At 45.4% G+C, this 19,752-nt stretch overlaps 1 protein-coding gene across 1 annotated transcript in view; it reads left to right on the top strand.

Annotated features, from left to right (window-relative positions):
• CHCHD6 (coiled-coil-helix-coiled-coil-helix domain containing 6) overlaps positions 1-19,752 on the top strand; it is an 890,347-nt gene that overhangs the window by 591,947 nt on the left and 278,648 nt on the right. The gene's annotated exons all lie outside the window — the stretch shown is intronic.

Genomic DNA, 19,752 nt, shown 5'->3' with positions numbered 1-19,752 from the left:
CTGAGAGGACCCTGGGAGCTGATGCCCTCCCACCAGCTTTCTCCTGTCCCACCCCAGTCTGCCTTCGATCCCAGGCAGGAACCAAGTCCCTGTGACTGCCCAAAGCTCAAGTAGGCCTAGCATTGAATGGGCACTAAAGGGGTTCCCTCGAATGCTGATCTCAGTGGGGGGCATAAAGATAGTTGTTGTAGCGATTGCCCGGGGTGTCAGGTTCAGGAAGGGTCGAATAGCATGGAACAGCAGATGCGGTTCTCGCATGTCGCCACTGGAGGGAGCTAGGCGACTGCAGGACTACATTCCCCAGAGACCCAATCGACACGGAAACGGAAGCATCGGGTTGACAAAAGCCTTCCGAGGTAACGGCTCGGGGCTTGTCAATCAGGACCTTTCGTTTGTGCAAGACGGAGCCTATCCTGTGTAGCCGGTGAGAAGTTTCATGTACCTATTTCGGAATTTAGCAGAACGGATTTCTGCATCTCAGCAACTCGTGTTCCCTTGTGTTACTGTTTACTTTCGCGAGTCCCCGCATCAGTAAGACGGGCGGTCTCGCTCTTTTTGGTGGCGTTTGTGAGACCCGCGCAGGAGCGCGTTGCCGTCTCCGCCACTGTACTCATTCAAAGGATATTTCTACTGGTGGTATTTAGTGGCGTTTGCGAGACCCGCGCAGGAGCGCGTTGTCGTCTCCGCCACTGTGCCAGTCCTTGGGGAGTTATTTCGGTGCATCCAGGCGTGCCGGTACCGGTGCGCTCTTTTCTGAAGAAGACCCTTGCTGATTTTGTTTGCTTCTTTCGGGGGTGCCTAGTCCTTGCTGATTTTGTTTTCGACTTTTGGAGCCTTAGCAGCTGGTGTACAAGCTGCTCTTGATAGGCTTGGATATCTTCAACCAAGCGCTGTTTCCTGTATCATTTCCCTGTGGGCTTTCCAAGCGCTTCAGTCCACCCCTCACAGTTAGTACTTACTGGTTTATGTATACCTGTTACCGTGACTTCTGTACAGTGCTGGGTCGTTAATGTTTGTTCTTGTTCCCTCCTTACCTGCAGCTACCGGGGGGGTCCTAGAGGCTGGTGAGGAAGAGAGGGTGGACAGAATCCATACAAGTCCCAGAAGCTTTTCGGAATACCCTATCTTGTTTTCTCCCCTTCCCCCTTTTTTCCCTGGGAGGCATTCCTACACAGGTGTGTTACCCCTACACTGTGTGGTGTGCGTTCCGGAGAGGAAGGGGACTAGTCTTCCATCCATCGTTCCTGCTGACATCTTTCAGAGGTTAGTGGTACGCCATTGACGTCGTGACAGTTGTACAACGTTGGGCGTAGCATCTTCAAGGCCATCAGATGACTGGCATCACTGCAAGGCAGGAACAGTAAACCTGAATAAAATACAAAACTATAAAGTGACATTGCCGTCTGGATGGTGTAAAAGCATATTAACATTTTGAGCAACAGAGCAAAAAATGTGAAATTCTTCATAAAATAAGTAACAATTTTTAAAGAAAAGTATTTTAGTAAGGCTATGTGGGTTCAGGAGTGAAAAGAGTAAGCGACCTCCTGGTATTTTTCAAGTTTAAGAACGCCACATCCACACAGCCCTGATTAATGAGAATGTTTTCAAATTTGCCAGCAGAGATTGGAAGGGCATTTAAGGGAACGGAGCAGCGAGGATACATTCTCGTTAACAGGCGATGACACACAGCTGAAACTTGTGAGCTGCAAACAGGTTAATTTACGCCTTCTTCGAGATGAACATTGATTGCTTTTGAAAAAAATGTCACACTTTAAAGTAGCAAAATGAAAAGAAAATACTTGCATCCGACGAAATACACCAGTGCTGCCAAATGAGTAGTTGGGTAAGGAAAAGAGCAATCTTCCACCTCGGGCATGTACTTAAGCTTACCCATAATGCACCGCAAATGGCTCCATCACAGTCTCCCACATGGGTCACAATCACATTTGCAAGTGTTGAAATCTGCTCCCCTACATGTGGAATGGATGTCCATGGTTTGGGGTGTTCACGGCACTGCTGGAAGTCTAAGAGGGGCCTGGATTCTCGGGTGTAGGCCAGCGGTGCAAAATGTACTCATGACGGGCACGGGAAACCATGCAGATATGTGCATTTTCACATTTACCTTTTCTTTTCCTCAACATCAGAAATATTTTTCTTGGGGAGCAATCCCTTCCTGCACTTCCCCGAACATGGGGTGCCTTCTTCCTTTCCTAGTCCTGAGGAGGCGCATACTCCTGCATTTCCAGAAGTACACTGGTGTATGATTCCAGGCTGGGAAACGACTTACACAATGTTTGTGAATGCCCACGAGCCTACTAATTGGTGATTGTAAATATGATCACCACAGACCCCCTTTCGTACCCCAACCCCATATTAACAACGGTGGGAGCTCCTGCAAAGTGGCAGATTTTGTACCGTCGTAAGTGCAGTTTATCATCATAAAATGTCAGGAATCAGAATGTGGAATTTTATAATACAACTAGTTTTTTCCACACGTGAGAGTCACAAATGTGGCTAACACTATTGGGATTCGGGTCCACTGAGTCTGTTGATTCTTATTTAATATTTCCAAGAGGGGGAACAAAGGGCTTATTTATTTAGGTCCAACATAAATGCCCAAAGACTAGTGTAACCAACAAGGTATGTAGTTCCTAATGTGGATTGTAGGTGGAAGTATGTGATCTCGCAAGTGAACACTAGTGTGTGGGTATTCACAAGGACAGGAGAAGGGATTCCTCCTTATTGGAAAGAGACTCTTACACACCCAACAAGCAGGTGTCTTGCTTCATCATTGGGTCTGCTCCTACTCGGGTCGGCGCTGCAATACCCGATCAGGCGCCCGTGATGGGGCCTACTTGGCGGAGATCTTTATTCCTTAAGCCGTTGGGTGCAGTGCGTGTGACGGCCCTAATGTGAAATACGAGTGTAGGTGGTGATATTGTGTGTGTGTGAATTCAAACAGGGACTAGTGGTCCACTCACAACAATTGTAATGAGTTGTGGTCACTAGAAAAACGCGCACTCCCACTCTAAGGTATGTGGGAATATGTGCTGGTGTAATGGGTCAACATGTTTCTTGCCTGTTATCTATTGATGGCAATTCCTCAGGACCAAAAAAAGGATCTACCTACACTTTTTGGTGGTGGTCAGGACCTCAATGAAGTACATATGTGACCACCCGTACAGCACCCTAAAAAGTGGTACTGGCAGATCAATACCCCAAACCTAATCGAGTCATGAGTTTACGACATCCTGTGCTGGTAGAGGCAGACACCAAAATGTAGTGTCAATTTAAGGTGTGGCGGACCTTCCGTATCCCTATCCCTGCGCTGCTACCAGACCGAGTCACAATCTGTTGATTCTTAAACGGGGCTTCAAAAATCCGACAGTTCTATATTGAGAGGACTCTCAGCACCTTATTGTAATATATTCCCACCATGAGATTTCCATATAGAAATGCAATTAAACGCGAATCAGCTACCTGTGTGATGCCTTTAATGAGTTTTCAGTGTATATTAAGACAGGTTAGAGAGAAGAAGACAACGTGGCTGGTACCGCCTGCCGACTAAGGACAACTGACTTGGAAGACTAGGAGAACTGGCACCATTTCAGGAAACTGTTCATTAACCCCTGCTAGAACTAGGTCCAGAATATCAAACCACTGACCAAACAATCCCCAATCGGCAAATGACTGAGTGTGCATATGAGAGATACAGCTGAATAATATCTATGCTGGGTGTGAGTGAATGTGTTCCATTTTCTGCACTTGTTTCTCCAAAGAACTATGAATAAGCTTCGTGTCCACTGACACTTCTCCGAGCCTCGCTAACGTCATAGCTCCTCCATCTGTTCTACCCTTCAACCAGACACTATTCCACCCACTCATGCTGGCAAGCGATCTGAAAAGCTCTGGCCTTCCACCATTCAGAGAAGGTATGCCTTCCTCAGCAACCAATCAGACCAGGAGCAAGCCCTGTGTGACCCCGCCAGTCGTAGAAGTGCGATATACCCATGACCAATAACAAAGCTCATGTGCTGTTGAGGACCACCTCTATCAGTCTGGTACCTGGTTCAGGATTTTTTTCTTATCGCCAGGTTGTATGCGGCTGTACGGAGACCTATCCTAGCGCCCATGGAAAGTACAGCTTTGCCTTTACCCCAGCGACTCATGAAATAAGACAAATTGCAAAGGCGGTTCTAACTCTCGGATAGGCCGCAAGGACACGCTTGGTGGATCATCTTAATGCCAAATGTGACACTATCGCTAGGGCTATCAATAATGGCTATGGAGGAAGTGGTTTGCCTTCTTTACTGGTAAAGTTTGTAATGGAAGAAATATCAAACAGTCCTAATCATTTACTGAAGAGGGAATAAGCCTCCTTGTAAGCTGTGCTACGCTAAACATCTTGTAACCAGAAGACATCCAAACTTATCGCCTGAAGGTACAGTTGCATTTTTAGGTCTAGATGAAATGTTTGCCATTATCCCACTAATTTTGAAAACTATGCTTGAACACACAAATGCACTGGCAGGTCCAGTCTCCAGGCCTCCAAGACCCATGAGATATCCTGGCTGCAGCTCAGGGTACTGGAACATCCCTTGGACAGCACAAAGTTAAGATTTCAAGGGAACCCAGGGTACCTGCATACCTTCATACCTTCAGACGTTTTCCCTCTTTACGTCCCCAATCCGCGTCTGCCCCTCCGTGCTTTACTACTGCTTTAGCTTATTGTGAGCTCTGCTACGTCTGATCCTTTTTTTTTAATCCTTTGAACAGATTTCCAGTTTCCTCCCCTTTTTGTCCCTTTTAGTCTTTTTGTACCTTTGACCAATGATTCCTAGCATTCCCCTGCACACTTCATGGAAGAGTTGTATCAAGATTTAGTCAATGAAACAGGTTATTTATCCATTTCCTTGAATGAAAATAATGATAAACACGTTTGAAGATACTTTATACAATGTGGATTAATTCTTAAAAGGTTGGATTTAGCTTGTGACGACATTTGCAAAATAGAAAGATCTGTGCCATTTTACTCCAGTTAAATCGGTACAAATCCTTGTTTGATGACATGCATCTAGATGTTTTGTTAGGAAAAGTATAATTGTTTTCAAAATATTTTTAGTGTTTTCAAGGTTTTTTTGGTGGAGGGCGGTGAACTGGTCCTCTTCTGAGGCATCTCTCCTTTTGCTACCTAAAATGGCTGATGTTTCAATGGCCGCGCCACACTCCGCCTTGTCCTTCCACCGGCAGTCTCTACTAATGCTGTTTCTTCTGCTGTAGTGCTTACTTTTGATTGCGCTGCTCGCTGCTTACTCAGCACTCCTGGACCGCACACCACCTCCACCTCAGACCAGAAACTGCCCCCCTCCCCAGCCCAGTTCTGGTATGTCATCTTTTTTAAATGAACTTGAGTCTGAGCCACATAAACGTCATGTTGCATAAATTTCATAGTTAGACGCTTTTGTGGTGAGCGGCAAAGATCCGCGACATGTGGTCACTTTGTTGGTGAACGGGTTAATGCAACTGCATAGTTCCCCAGGAACCCTGCAGTTAATAAAAAGCCAATTACCTGAGCCCCATAAAAACATGAGTGGAGTAATGGACTGAAATCCATCATTAATAAGGTTGTTATTCCTGCGACAGCATCTGGTGACATTATGAAGCGGGCAGCGAGCTCTGTCACTGACCGTCCAAAGGTTTCTGCGGCTGCAACCTTGCTGCCTACATCTGGTGATGAGTCTTCATACCCTGTCAGTCAATAAAGGTTATGGTTTTTAGAGGTCTTACACCGCGTGGGTTTTATGCTATGAGGGTGCAGGTCTACTCCTGATGTCCTCCAAGCGGTCCACAGTGGCTTCGAAGGAGACCCCAGGGTACATAGGGGATTTCTATTGGGCAAACCTAGTCTCAAAGCTAATGAGTCCAAGGTTGAGGGAAGGTTGTCGTGGTAGGGGTCATTTCCGTGTATATAGTAAAGTAGTCACGATGAACCTTCCGCTCCTTGTGGATGTGTAAATGGGCAGGGTGGCTGTCTGATGTCCGGGCTGTGGTCCACGTTCTAGGGTGACGCAAGTGCTGGTTGCTAGTTTCCTTTGTGCACCTCTTGGTCTCAAACCTGACCATGTTGCTACTGTGGGAGTTGTGGGTTCCTTTAGAGATCTTACTGTTGGTGGTATCAAAATTAAATCCTTATGTGTTGACTGTGTGTATGTTTTGCTATTTCTAATGCATGAACCTAGGTGTGCTGCGAATGAGTAATATCATTCAGGGAAGATAAACATGATACTGGGTTTCAAAATGGTGTCTTTGAGCATTGCTGGAGGAAAGCAGGTGTTGCAAGGGAGGTGTATTTGTGGACATGGGGGTCATGAAATCTGACTTGGAGTGCTCATCGGTCAACACTAGGAAGCTTACGGAAAGGGCGGAACGTACATGCACGTGCCTCGTAGTTGGAGAATAAGTGATATTTTACTGTAATGATACTTCAACCAACCCCACTATCCGATGTCATTGCTCACAGCGGGTGAGTGATGTCACTTCCTTCTCCAGATGATTCTGGTGAAATGACGCCACTTTGGTGTTAATTGTACATAAATCGCTTTTAAGTCTTTAAGATTCCCCCCGGAATCCACTCCTTCACTGCTGGAGATCCAGTGGGCGGGTCACCACAGCCTTGGGGGCACGGGCTGGTGTACTACCATCCATGCTCAAGAGCTGGTTGGTCTTCAGTCTGCAGTCACCAAAGGTAGTTTTTTGTTCCTGAACCAGATGCTCAAAAGGTATATGTAATAAGAAGAATCTGGCGGGGAACATCCTATAGTTAATGAGACCGTGCGGTTTGCACCACAGATGGCGATGGCTACGTCACAAAATTGGTAATCCTGGCATTAGGTTTTTTACATCCAGGTGTTTGAGTTAGGTCATTGTGATGGGCAAGCCATTGCTTGCGGGAGAAGGCATGTGTTACGGATCTGAAGGCTACACAACTTCTGTGACAATACAGTGGGATCGACCTCAGCTGAAGCACATACCGGTCCTCCTAGTTCAGAGGTCGCCAACCAGTAGCTCGTGAGCTACCTCTGAGTAGCTCACCTGTGTGCAGTCCAGCTTATTAAATTAGAAAGATTTAGCTTGGTAGGATTAATATACATATAAAGAAATTGAAATGATACTGCACTAATAATATTAGTAGCTGTTAATGTGTTTTATTGAACATAAGTAGCTCTTGATACAGAAAAGGTTGGAGACCCCTGTCCTAGTACTAACGTAAAGGAAGAAATGCTAATTTGTTAAATTTATGTATGTACACATGCTAAATTAAAAGAAAGAAACAAATAAATACGGGCAGTGGTCTACATTTTCTCTCAGGAGCCTGGTCCTAGCCCTGCTGAGACTGCCTAAGATTTATTCGACTTCTTGCTTTTTTTTGTACATTTCCTGTCTCTTGATCCTGCCGTCAGAGGTTTGTTTTCATCTCTACTTTATCTCTTGTTCACTCTTATCCTATCTCTCTCTTCCTCTTTCTTTCTCCTTTTTTCAACTTTATCTCTCTTTCCTTACATCAACATCTGATGACGAAATAAAAATCCCTGTCCCCAAATATTTGTTCTGGTGCCCACCACCTGCACCTATGGGCATAAGCTAAATACTGAAAAGAGGGCATAACGAGAACAGTAGGACCAGAGGCTGGAAGTCTCTATCACTGTCAGAACATGGCGTGGAAGGGTCTAAATGAAACCGGAAGGGTAAGAATCCTAGAATATTGAGGGAGAGGGGCCTCCCAGCAGGTGCAGCCCTCTACTGCCCCAATGTCCTCATTATAGTTCCCATCATTGTAGAGCTCAAGTCTACGTTATCTGGTCTTTAGTGTCCTCCAGGCAGCGATAATGGAGTCAGTGTCAAGAACCGCCAGGTTAGGATGGATTGTTATACCCGTACCAGGTAGAGGTGTCCACATCATGTTAATGCTGGGCATCCCACGTGTAGTTCTTTATTTGAGTGTAGCTTTGTGGATAGCCCATCCCATCCTACCCTCACTCAGTCCACCCCTGAAGACTGAGGATATGTCTGTGTTGTTCCATTGCTGGAAATAATTATTTGTCAATAGAACCGGTTCTTGGTCACTGCTCCCTTCACTGATTATTCTCATTCATAAATGTATTCCTACCTAAGGTGGTGCCTGGGGATCGGTGTGCCCGTGTCGCAGTGGGTATTATAGGTACGTCACCATGGGATGTGCCAGTGTCATCTCCATTGAACAGGCACTTCTTCACAACCTGAGTTGGTTTTGTGGCGTCATCTTCCCACCCTTTGATCTTAGTGCTATACACCGAATGAATCTATGCCTTTGCAAGGCTTCTATGCATGTGTTAGGGTTTATATTTTAAATAATTTATTTACAACTAATCGTGTTTATTTGTAGAACATGTCCTTCTTCTACTCTAACCCATAGATTCATCAAGCATCCATTTTGCGATTACTTATTAGCGAAAAATAAGGATTCGCTAATAAGGAATAGCAAAATGCCATGCATGAAGAACTCGCTTAAAAAATAGCGATTTCTTAAAATTCCTTAATTGCGACTCGCAATTAAGGAATACCTCCCCATTCATTCCTATGGGCCTAGAGGCCCATAGGAATGAATGGGAAGACATTCTCAATTTGCAATTCTCAATTAGAGAATCGCAAATTGAGATTGCAATTTCAAGGGTGCCAGGGTGTCAAAAGGACACCCTGTTGCACCCCTGGAATCTGCATATGGGTACATCTTGCACACACACATGCCCTAAGGGCATGTCTGTGTGTAAAATGGCCATGAAGTTCAACTTCATGGTAATTTGCGCCCCCTATTAGCGAAATCGCATTTTTTTTTTACTTTAATGCATTGCATTTAAGGAATCTCAATTTGAGATTCCTTAAATGCAATAGCAATTTAAGTAATCGCAATTTTGCGATTTCTTAAATTGCGATATTTGCATTTGGGATGATGCATCCCAAATGTAAAAATACCGGTCGCAAAGGGGCAGATTCTGAGAATCTGCCCCTTTGCGAGCGGTGTTTAGCTTGATGCATCTATGCCAAAGCTTATTCTCTTATTCTGGGACGTTTTATTTTTGGCATTTACTCCTTCTCATTAAACCTTAGTGGTTTTCTAATACGCAATTGATTCTGTATGTCAGGCAGAGTTTATATATGCGGTTATGTTTTACCGGTCATTCTCATGTGATCCCTGTGCATTGCACAAGCAGTGCAAACTTTGTTTAATATGCAACCTAGATGTTGAAGAAATGCATGCTTACTGGTTTGCTTTCATCCCTGGCAGCATCAAGTGAAATCCTTCCAAAAAAATCACGTGTGCATACCATAGTTACTTGACTTTTTAAAAACAAACATTGGCAAAGCCCAGAAGTTCACCTTTTGGCTTTAGTAGTTCCTTTTGCCAATGCTCTGAGAGGGGTGAAAGAGCAACATGGAACATGCAGATGTGAAAGTGAAATCAGCACACAGGAGAAGGGGAGAGAGCAAGACAGCACAATCACTCCTACAGAATACTAAAAGCAAAAGAAATAAAAGTAGTTCCTTGAATGTGAGGAGTGAAAGGATGCAAGACATCCATTCAAACATATGGGAAAGAAGCTATGTTCCACAGGAGGGACAAACACAAGAAGAGAAGCAAAGCCATTGAATAAGAAGCAATCAAATGAGGTTGACAAGAAACCCAACAAATGGTAAGCAGTTGGCTGCCCCCAAGCCTACAACAAGCATTGATGTTGTCCACAGTAGGTATTTCAACAATCTACAGATCGCTGTCTTTAGGTGAGAGCTATAAAAAAATGTCTTGGAATCGCTCAGTGGCAGCGTATTTTTCGGTAACTGGTATAGAGAAAGTGAGAGCCATATTTATTTATGTATTTGCGGGTTTGTATCGCGCTTGAATCCACTCCCGAAGGAGTATCTCTGCGCCCAAAAGCAACAATAGCATATAGTGGGAGAAAAAAACAGTCATGAAAAAGGAGAGTGTGAGTGTGATGGAAGAATATAAAGACCCTGTCACATTTTAAACAAGAAGGTTTTCCACTTTTTCCTGAACGTCAGATGATCCGAACATTGCCTCAACAAGAGTGGAAGCGTGTTCCATGGCACAGGCCCGACCCCTGAAAGTGCTTTGCCACCCATAGACATTGCCTTGCTTATGAGAATTTCCGGAAGACTCGTGGCTAACATGTCTGGGCTAGCACTTTGTAAGAGTCCGTCGAGATCACTCTGATGGTGATTTGATTCATTTTGATGAAAATTTGAAGGAGGAGGCTTAGGGCTGTAAAGGCAACAAAAAAAAGGTAGACCGTGATTATCAATCAATCAATCAAGACATTTATATCGCGCGCTACTCACCCGGAGGGTCTCAAGGCGCTAGGGGAGGGGGGGTCCGCTACTGCTCGAACACCCAGGTCTTGAGCTGCTTCCTGAAGTCGAAGTGGTCTTGGGTCAGGCGGAGGTGGGTCGGGAGGGAGTTCCAGGTCTTGGCGGCCAGGTAGGAGAAGGACCTTCCTCCTGTTGTGGCTCTGCGGATGCGGGGGACGGCGGCGAGGGCATGGCTGGTCGATCGGAGCTGGCGGGTGGGAGTGTAGAAGTTGATGCGGCTGTTGAGGTATCCCGGGCCTTGGTTGTGTAGGGCTTTGTGTGCGTGGGTGAAGAGACTGAAGGGGATTCTCTTGTTGACCGGGAGCCAGTGCAGGTCTCTTAGATGTCCGGAGATGTGGCTGTGTCGGGGGATGTCGAGGATGAGTCTGGCTGAGGCGTTTTGGATTCGCTGGAGTCTCTTCTGGAGCTTGGCGGTGGTTCCGGCGTAGAGGGTGTTGCCGTAGTCCAGTCGGCTGGTGACGAGGGCCTTGGTGACCGTCTTCCTGGTCTCGGTGGGGTTCCACCGGAAGATCTTACGTAGCATGCACAGGATATTGAAGCAGGACGAGGAGACGAGAATATATTTGATAATGCCAAGAGTAGATGCCCACCACTGCTACCTACACACCAACACTCATGCATTGGTTATGATAGCGCAGACCATGGAGCACTGATATTGAGTGTCGCACCTCAGGGCAGCTTCGCAGTCTTTCAATGTTTTTCTGACATCTTGGAGCACAGTCTCACTTAGAGAGCCACCGAGTTGTCACCCCTCGGGGCAGTATCGCCATCCTCGAATGTGAGTGACATCTTAGAGCGCAGTCTCACTCGGAGAGCCTTCAAGTTGTTGCACCTTGGGGCAGTATTACCATTCTTAGATGTGAGTCTAACATCTTCGAGCGTGGTCTCACTCTTAGAGCCTTTGAACTGTGACACCTTGGGGCAGTTTCACGATCCCTGAATGCGAGTCTGACATCTTCGAGCGCAGTCTCACTTCGAGAGACTTTGCGTTGTCACACCTATGTGTTTGAATCCTTGGTTGACAGTCTCACTCATTGAGAGTGAGTCTCAAGCGTCTGAGCACAGTCTCACTCTCTGAACCCGGCTCTCACACCTTGGAGCGCTGGAGGTGGTACCATCGAAGGTCGTGTGACGGGATTTGCTCTGATTTCGTATAACAGGGTGTCATTTCGTTGGTTTTGAAACTCGAGAAAACCTTTTCTAGTCCCAAAATGTTGGCAAGTATGTAATTAGGAATGCCACGTTTACTGCTGTGCTCCTGGCTGTAAACACACTCTCCCCATCTTCTTCTACTCCCTTATACCTCTCCTCTTGCCTATCTCCACCACTCCCCGTCACCCCGCTCTCACACTCTCACACACCTTACCTTTTCCTCTCGCTCTTCCTGCCTCCCCGCTCTCCATTTCCCTCTCCCTTCCTCTCTTTCCTCTCTTTCTCTTCCCATCTTCAAATTTATGAATTAAAATGACCACTATCAGTTACTTCTGCGTCACCACCAGGCCAGCGTGCAGCTTCATTGAAGTTTGCAAAAAAGTGATGGGTGGGATGCTTGAATCAATCTCAGTCCCTGGTAATCACTTGAGCCTGCATCCCAGTCCATTGTTACTTTGCCCACCATGCCACCTCAGTTTGGACTCGGCCATATGCAAATCAGCCTTGACCCTGCCCCAGTGGGAACAGACAAACCTGAGCTGCCAGGCCCTCCCTCAACCAGAACACAAGCAGCCCAAGGCCAGTTTCAACCTTATTTGGGCTCATCATTGTGGCCTAACACACTGTACATGGGATCCATGTCTGGGCATACCCGTCGCACTTATTGGCTGGGGTTGAATTAAGCCTTCCTTTCACGTCTTGTTGTTTTTGCAGTAGATGCTCTCAGTGCGACCGGTGTGCCTACTGTGCCATAGGACTCAAGCTATACCTCACTGATGAAACCTAATCAAGTTGAAACCGGTCTGTGGTTGCTTGTGTTCTCATCTGGAGGGGACCAGGTCTTGTAGTTCATCCTAGGCTGTCCCTTTTGCAGGGCCGGACTGGGAACAGCAACCAGCCATGGCAGCTTGCTGCTCGACCGGCCCTGGCAGCGGGAAGGGGAGGGTGGGGGTGCTCGCAAAAAGCACTGCTCCTGCTTTCCTCACAGGCGGCCGATATTGCAGCACTGGTGCAAAACCGGCCCCAGTAAGAAAAGTGCCCCCCGTGGGCACAAAAGGCCCCCACCCCTCCGGCCCACCGGGGAAATGCCCTGTGCCCGCTATTGCCCTTTTGGAGCAGGACAAAGACTGATATGCATATGGCTGGCTTCTAACATCACAGTGGATAAAAAACGAGAGTTTGAAATGCAGACCTGAGCAATCGTCAGTGACTAAGATTCAGTCACTCATTCCTACCATCACCCTGTTGCTTTTTGTGACTGACAGCTTCATGGCGCTCGTGGCTGCACAGCTCATTAGACAGGCGTTGCTGGTGAGTCTTTAACTGAAGGTTGGGCTGGGGTGGTGCAAGATCACAGGTGTTCAAAGGGTGAGCCGTGACCCAAAGTCGCAGAGTTTTACAATGTCAGGCTTTCAGCTGCAGGAGCACCTGCTGTTCTCGCAGCTCCTGTTCTGTGGATAAACCAAGTGATTTGAATTCCATGTACTGTCAAACTTAACACGTTTCCCTGGCAATGGTAGGAATAAGCCGTCAGATCTTAATGTGAAGGGACCTTCTGAGAGAAAAGGCCAGGCGGTGTCTCGAGATAAAATGCTGTATTTTTTTACATATCTATAAATCCCAGAACAGAGCTATGCAAGATTGATCGAGATGTGTCCTTGCAGAGGGCATTAGCAGCCCCATCTATCTGTAATCTATTATGCATTCCTTTGCATTAATTCCGTGCACACTTTGGTGTTTTTCCTTCCGAGCCATGCATTTTGAATTAGTGGAAGTCACTGGGAGTGCAGAGAAAGCTTTGAAGCCGACGCACTGCTCTGCGCCCTTTTGGAGTCGGGCTTTTAATAAAGGACGCGTGCTTTCTGAGTGGGCACGTGGCGGGAAGTCTTCCTCCCACGTCATTGGGAGGGGTGTGTCCACACACAGCTGGCATGCTGCCCTAGATTTTGGGAACCCCTCACTAATGGTGAGTGAGCACTTCTGGGTCGTCACTTAGGGCCATATGTAGGTGGGCTAATACCGGTCGGTAACGGCCGAAAATCGGGAAATTTCCCGGTACCGACCGGTATTTAGCCCTTTGCGATGTAGGAGGCTGGATTTAAGGATTCGGTAATTTACAGATTCGTTATTTTAGGGAATCGGTAAATTACTGAATCCTTAAATCCTATGGAGGGAGCACTCAAGTGAGTGCATTTTTGGTTTAAGGATTTGTTATTTACCACCAACTACAAGTTGGTGGTAAATACCGAATACCTTTTAAAAAAGCAATTTTGTGCTTTTTTAAAAGTGCCATGTGGCAGACATAGGGCATGTATGTGCGCCACATGTGCACACATGCATGATTCAAAGGTGTAACAGGGTGTCAACGTGACACCCTGCCACCCTTGAATATGCTCCCCCCATTACCGATTCGGTATTTACCGAATCGGTAATAGTGAATGGCTTCCCATTCATTCCTATGGGCCTCCAGGCCCATAGGAATGAATGGGAAGGTAATTCCTTATTAACGATTCGGTAAATACCGAATCGGTAATAACGAATATTACCGAATCAGTAAAATTTACCGATTTTGTTTTTTAACCTACATTCTACTTACCGATTCTTAAATACCTAATCGATAAAATTCGGTATTTAGGAATCGGTAAATAGAAATTACCTACATCTGGCCCTTAGCCTACTACTCCATTCTCTGGGCTTGGATGGAATAATGTGGGTTCATGGTAGGCCCCACTGGAAAGAGTTTGGGTGTGCTTTCCAACATGTTCTTGCAAATGTGTAGCTAAGAAGTACTTTACATTTTGCATGCACTAACCAACTTTGGGGCCGATTCACTAAAGTAAATTTGGTCGTACATTTAAGTTTATGGCCAACATTGCCCTTTTTTCGCCTCATAGCTGGCCACCATATCTGCATTTGTTGTTATTGCAGTTTTACATTATACAAAGACACATTCATTTTTTGTAGGCGTGGGGAGGTAAAGGGATTTGACCAGAATAACAGGATGTTGAGCCGACACGGAGAGCCCAACTCGGTTCCCCAGTTCCAAAGTCGGCAGCTCTGGTTGTTGCGCCACATCCTCCCCCCATTTACTGTATTTCTCAGAGAGGAAAGTAGAGATATCTGCACTTGTAAGTCTCACTCGAGGGGTGGGGAGTGTGTGTTCTAAGACGTTGTTTGTGTTGTTCGTTTGTGGTCGTCCACAAACAGGTACGTTTGTGGTAATTTCTTAACACCTCCCCCGCTCTCTTTCCACCATGGAAAGAGATATTACTGCCCTCCCAAGATGAGTAGGAGAACTGCTCACCCCCATATTTGGTGTGTTTTTAGGATTCAGGGATTTCTCCATGGGGCTGAGAAAAATAAAACAAGCATTGGCATAGCCAATAGGTCTCGCCTTTGGAGCTTTATAAGTATTTAGCCATGCAGCACATTATCCTGGCTGCTACAACATCTATTGTTACTTCTCGTGCCGCTGGTGAACAGCCACACACACCCATGGTTGCGCTTCTGTGCTATTTAATGAACACTGGAAATGTAATACTAGCTTGTTATGAACAAACACAGGCAAAGCCAATAGGTCATGCTAGCATTTGGAGTTTTGACTAAAGAATTTAGAAATGTGAGCTGCTGTAAAAAAAAAGTTTAAAAAAAAAAGATTGCTTTCTCTTTTCAATTAATCCAAGAGAGAAGTAAATTAAGGCAGGGATTATTTGTGTTTTTGAGATGAACAAAAGATGCCTCATACATTACAATGTAAGCACTTCACAGTAGCTGCCATGATACAAAATACAGGTAAAACAAATATTCCCTTGGGTTATGAAAGGAACAGGATAAAAAGTTCAACTCACAACTAGGTCGTACCTCACAAGGCACACAATAATACAATTCGTCAAGGAAAATCCCACCTAATATTTGAATCAATTGCTAAATAGCACTGAAGTTTTACATAAATCTTTTATTATTAAAAAACTGGTTCCAATGTTAAAATTTCAATACACTTCCTATCACAGTTTTATGCAAAACTATTGATAAAAACAATTCATAAAAACAATAAATGTAAAATCCCCAATTACAATCAGTTTACACAATATACTATGACATTAAAAGAGAACAATGGTTAGACAGCATACTTTGTCTTTTAAAGGAACATATCCTATGGGACAGTTTAAAAACCTGGCCTGGATACTCATTTTCGTATCTGCAGGTCCAAATTTTCCCTTGGATTGTGTACAATGATGCGTCAACGCGTTTCGATGGGTTTGATTATTATTCCATCTTTATCAAGACAATAGTTAGTTCGTTTCTCTCTGTATTACTTATTGTATAGCTTGGTCTACATGCCCTCTTGAGTCAAACTTTATAAGTGTGTTCAGTTCTTATACTGATTAGAGTTGTTTTATGTTTGATTTCTCTTCAGTTAATGCAGATCCTCTGCTTAGTGCACTCAATGTACGTATACGTTCTAACTTCCTTTTGGCCAACCCGAGAGGTCGCTTCAATTTCCTGCCGAGTGGCTACTGTATTTAAATGCCTTATTTACGTATTCACTTTCTTGTACACTCTCCCGTGTTAGTTCGTTCACGAGGGTAGAGGGGCTTTTTTATGCTACACCTCCTCTAACTTGTTGCACTCTTAAACTGCAGAGAATCACCGAGTGAAGGCTCCTCTTCGTGAGCGGGTTACCCGCACATGCTCCTCTTCGTGAACCTACCTGAAGCCACCTCAGCTTCGTGTCGCACCTGCAGGCCTCTTCCTGCTCCCAGCAGCCCCAGGAACAGACTCCCATCCAATCCGGTGCTGCAGAGCAGTGTGGGGATTGGCCTGAGTGGGCTGAAAAGACGCTCTGCTCAGGTGATGTAGTCTGTGGGGTTTCTCTGGCCCGGCTGCTGAATGCACCTGGGTTGGAGAAACCCAAGTGCACATGTGTGTTTTGGTTGGCATGAGACGGCCGGCTGGCCAAACACATATGCGCACATAGGGAGTGCACAAGGACTCCTCCTCCCCCTTCCGTGACCCGCCCCTCCCTGCACATGCTCGTTTTATTTTTCATTTGCTGGCTCTGGGGCGACGCTCTGTCATTTCACCAGCTCTACAGACAAGCCAGTGCTATGTAATTCTGGGAAGGAGAGTTTGCCCCCCCCCGAACCTATCGATGCTACAGTAGGGTGCACAATTTTCTCCTTTGGTGAGCATTATCAATGAAGTCATTCTGTATTCCTTGGCAGGCGCAAAATTGCAGCCCTCCTTCTGTGTGGAATGGCCTGTTTTTTTGGTTTTCAAAATCTGGTCGCTGTGGGCTGCAGCATGGGCGGCTCTAGGCTCATGGCGGCCCTGGGCAGGAAGCATAGGTAGGGGGCCCCGGAAGAGGGGGTCCAGGCGGGGCGGAGCACGGAGGCCAGTGAAGAGGGGGGGGGGGGTCAGGGTGTTTGGAAGTGGAACAAAGCCGGAGGCCGCCAAATCCCTGCCAGGGGCCGCCGCGCAAATATGTATCCATCCTCAGAGGATTATTATATTAAGGATATATATTGGCGTGGTGGCCTGCTTGCACATGCCTAATGCCGCCCCTGGCTGCAGGGAAAGCCCCGGCTCTATTCGGCAACACTGGGCAACAGGGTGTGCTGGTTTCTTCCACTGGTGATTGGTGACAAAGCAGGCGGGGCTTGGTAGGTTATCAGGGCGGGCGACCAGGACGCCCCTTATGTGAGGCACCACTCTTCCACCACAAATCTAAATAAAACTCGATGAAAATGAAATAAATGCTGGGGCGTCCCTTGTACGGTTCTCCCAGGACGCCAGCTACTGGCTGCTCGTCTAGGGCGCCGCTGGGCCTGGTTCTCAAACACCAGGGAATAACGTCAACTACATGCCTGTATTCTTTCACTCTACAATGGAAATGAAACACCTGAAAATGTATTCAAATTTATATGCAAAACATCTCGCATGTATTTGCAGAGGGTGCGCCATTTGAGAAGTGGTATATAGATGTTCAGTCGATAGCCTAAACAATTAGAGAACCGTTATCTAGGGCGTCAATTAAAATGTCGCTTTAATGAACGCCAGGTATAAAATGTCCTCCTTGAAATGAGAAAATAAAAAAAAATTTGCAAACACTTTGTTTTCACTGAATTATAATGCATCTGAAATTAAGATACAAATGGCTGCCTTTTTAAGAACAAGTTTAAAGGCGGTTTTGGGACTTTTACTGGAGTTGTGGAAGTGACTTGTAAAGTAACTGTTTACTGACTTGTCTCAGAGGACATTGAGAATTTACATTCTTATATTGTAATATTCATTAGAGATCCGTTTAAAATTCTAAGTCTGGAATTAATATGTAATACATTTAGTTTCTGATCTATAATTTCCTCCCCTTAAATGCAGCCTCTTTCCAAATCCGTGAGGCACTAAAGTTCCATTGCTGTACAACAGTTCTGCCACGCAGTTGTTTATTTATTAATTTATGATGTGCAAATTTGTTTTTTAATGGATCGCATCCTCTACTGTACGGATGGTGACCTTTTGCTGTTTCTGGATTAGTTTTGAGCTTCAAAACGCCCCCAAGTTGTGCCTTTGACCTGCAAGGAATTAATTCAGACGCGGGGTCAAAACCAAGTGACTAAGGCTTCCTATCTGTGTCCTTGGTGTAACATAAAATTGTTTAAAAAAATCTATATTTTTTTTAACATTCAGTTGAATGTATTTAGATATATTTTTGAAAAGTCAAAAGAAATTATTTTAATTTACCAAGATTTCCTATGGGGTTTTACTTTAAGTTCCTTCCTCCATTATTTTCTATGAAAGGGTGTTGCAGAGCCTGTGGTTGGCAATGTGTGGTGCTGGACTTACTCAGGCTCTGAGCTGAAGTACATTTACAACTGCTTTGGGTCTTTTTTGGCAGTAGTAACTGTGGAGGTGCAGTTGGTGAATAGAGACGGGCTTACTCTTTGTGGGTTGGTGCATATCGCTCCCTAAACCCCTCCTTACTTCTCCCTTAACCTCTCCCATTTTGTAATAAATATTCCCAATTTTCCTTCTATTCAAAGCCGGTGGTCATTTCTAAAGCATTAGTAGAAACCACTGTCACAGCGGTTCCTGTCAATGCTGTTTAGTCTGGTGCATGACTCCGTCAACACAAAACAGACATCCATCAAACTTTTTTTTTAAATTTTCAAATACAAAATGCTTCCCTCACCATGGGGTAGCATTTAGCAGTTTTCCCTGCCTCTTACCGCCCCGTTTTCCTGGCAGTGACGGATAGAGAAAAGGTAGGTGGATGGATAAATGAACTTGTGAACAGATGGATATATGCGTGGACATGTTGGTAGGTAGCTGAAACGATGGTTTGGAGGCTGGATAGATGCAAAGTTGAATGGACAGATGGATCAATGACTATGGATGAAAGGGTGAAATTGTGAAAGACAAACTATGGATGGATGTTGGATGGATGGATTGAATGGTAAAAAGCATTTTTTTAAAGTATAACCATAGCAAAGTGTAATCTTAACAGACGTATATGAAGAGTGCGGAATGGATAAACACCTACGACCTCTCGCAATACTGGGGATCTGGTGGAGAACGGAAGGGGAAAGAGGAAGATTAGGCAGAGGAGATCTAGAAACAAGAACAGGCTGAGGAACAGCAAAGGAGGAGAGAGTCTGGAGACAAAGAATCCCCATGATGAGTAGAAGTAGGGTGTGGGAGAAGAATCAGGAGGAGGGTGAAGAAGGTCAAGAGGTGAAGGATAAGGAGGAACATGAGGTGAAGGGGAAGAGGGTTCAGGGGGGATGATCAGGAAGAGAAAGATCTGGCTGGAGAAGGAGCCATGGGATCAGATGATGGGTCAGTAGGATCCAGAAGGAGAGGCTGAATTGTAGGAGGTGGAAGATAAAAATATGTTAGGAGAGGACAAGTATGAGCATGTGGGATCAAGGCTCAGGAAAAAACAAAAATCATACTAAGATCAGACTATGATCAAAAGTTTGTGAATAAAGACGACCTTACAATTTTTCCATTTCAGCCCCCACCAGGGTAGAAGGGATTGTATTCCCTTTCCTCAGTTACGAGCAAGAGTCCCATTTAAATAATTATTCTTCCCTCAGTATAGAGTTGATACATAAATTAAAAGGAAAAATGGTTTATGGCAGATACACGGGTGTGGTAGGACTGAGCATGCAATTATAA

Source organism: Lissotriton helveticus, chromosome 9 (assembly GCF_964261635.1).
Source record: "Lissotriton helveticus chromosome 9, aLisHel1.1, whole genome shotgun sequence".
In the NCBI taxonomy this organism is placed as follows: Eukaryota; Metazoa; Chordata; class Amphibia; order Caudata; family Salamandridae; genus Lissotriton; species Lissotriton helveticus.
The sequence above is the reverse complement of the archived record's forward strand: the minus strand, read 5'-3'. Positions and strand labels throughout refer to the sequence as shown.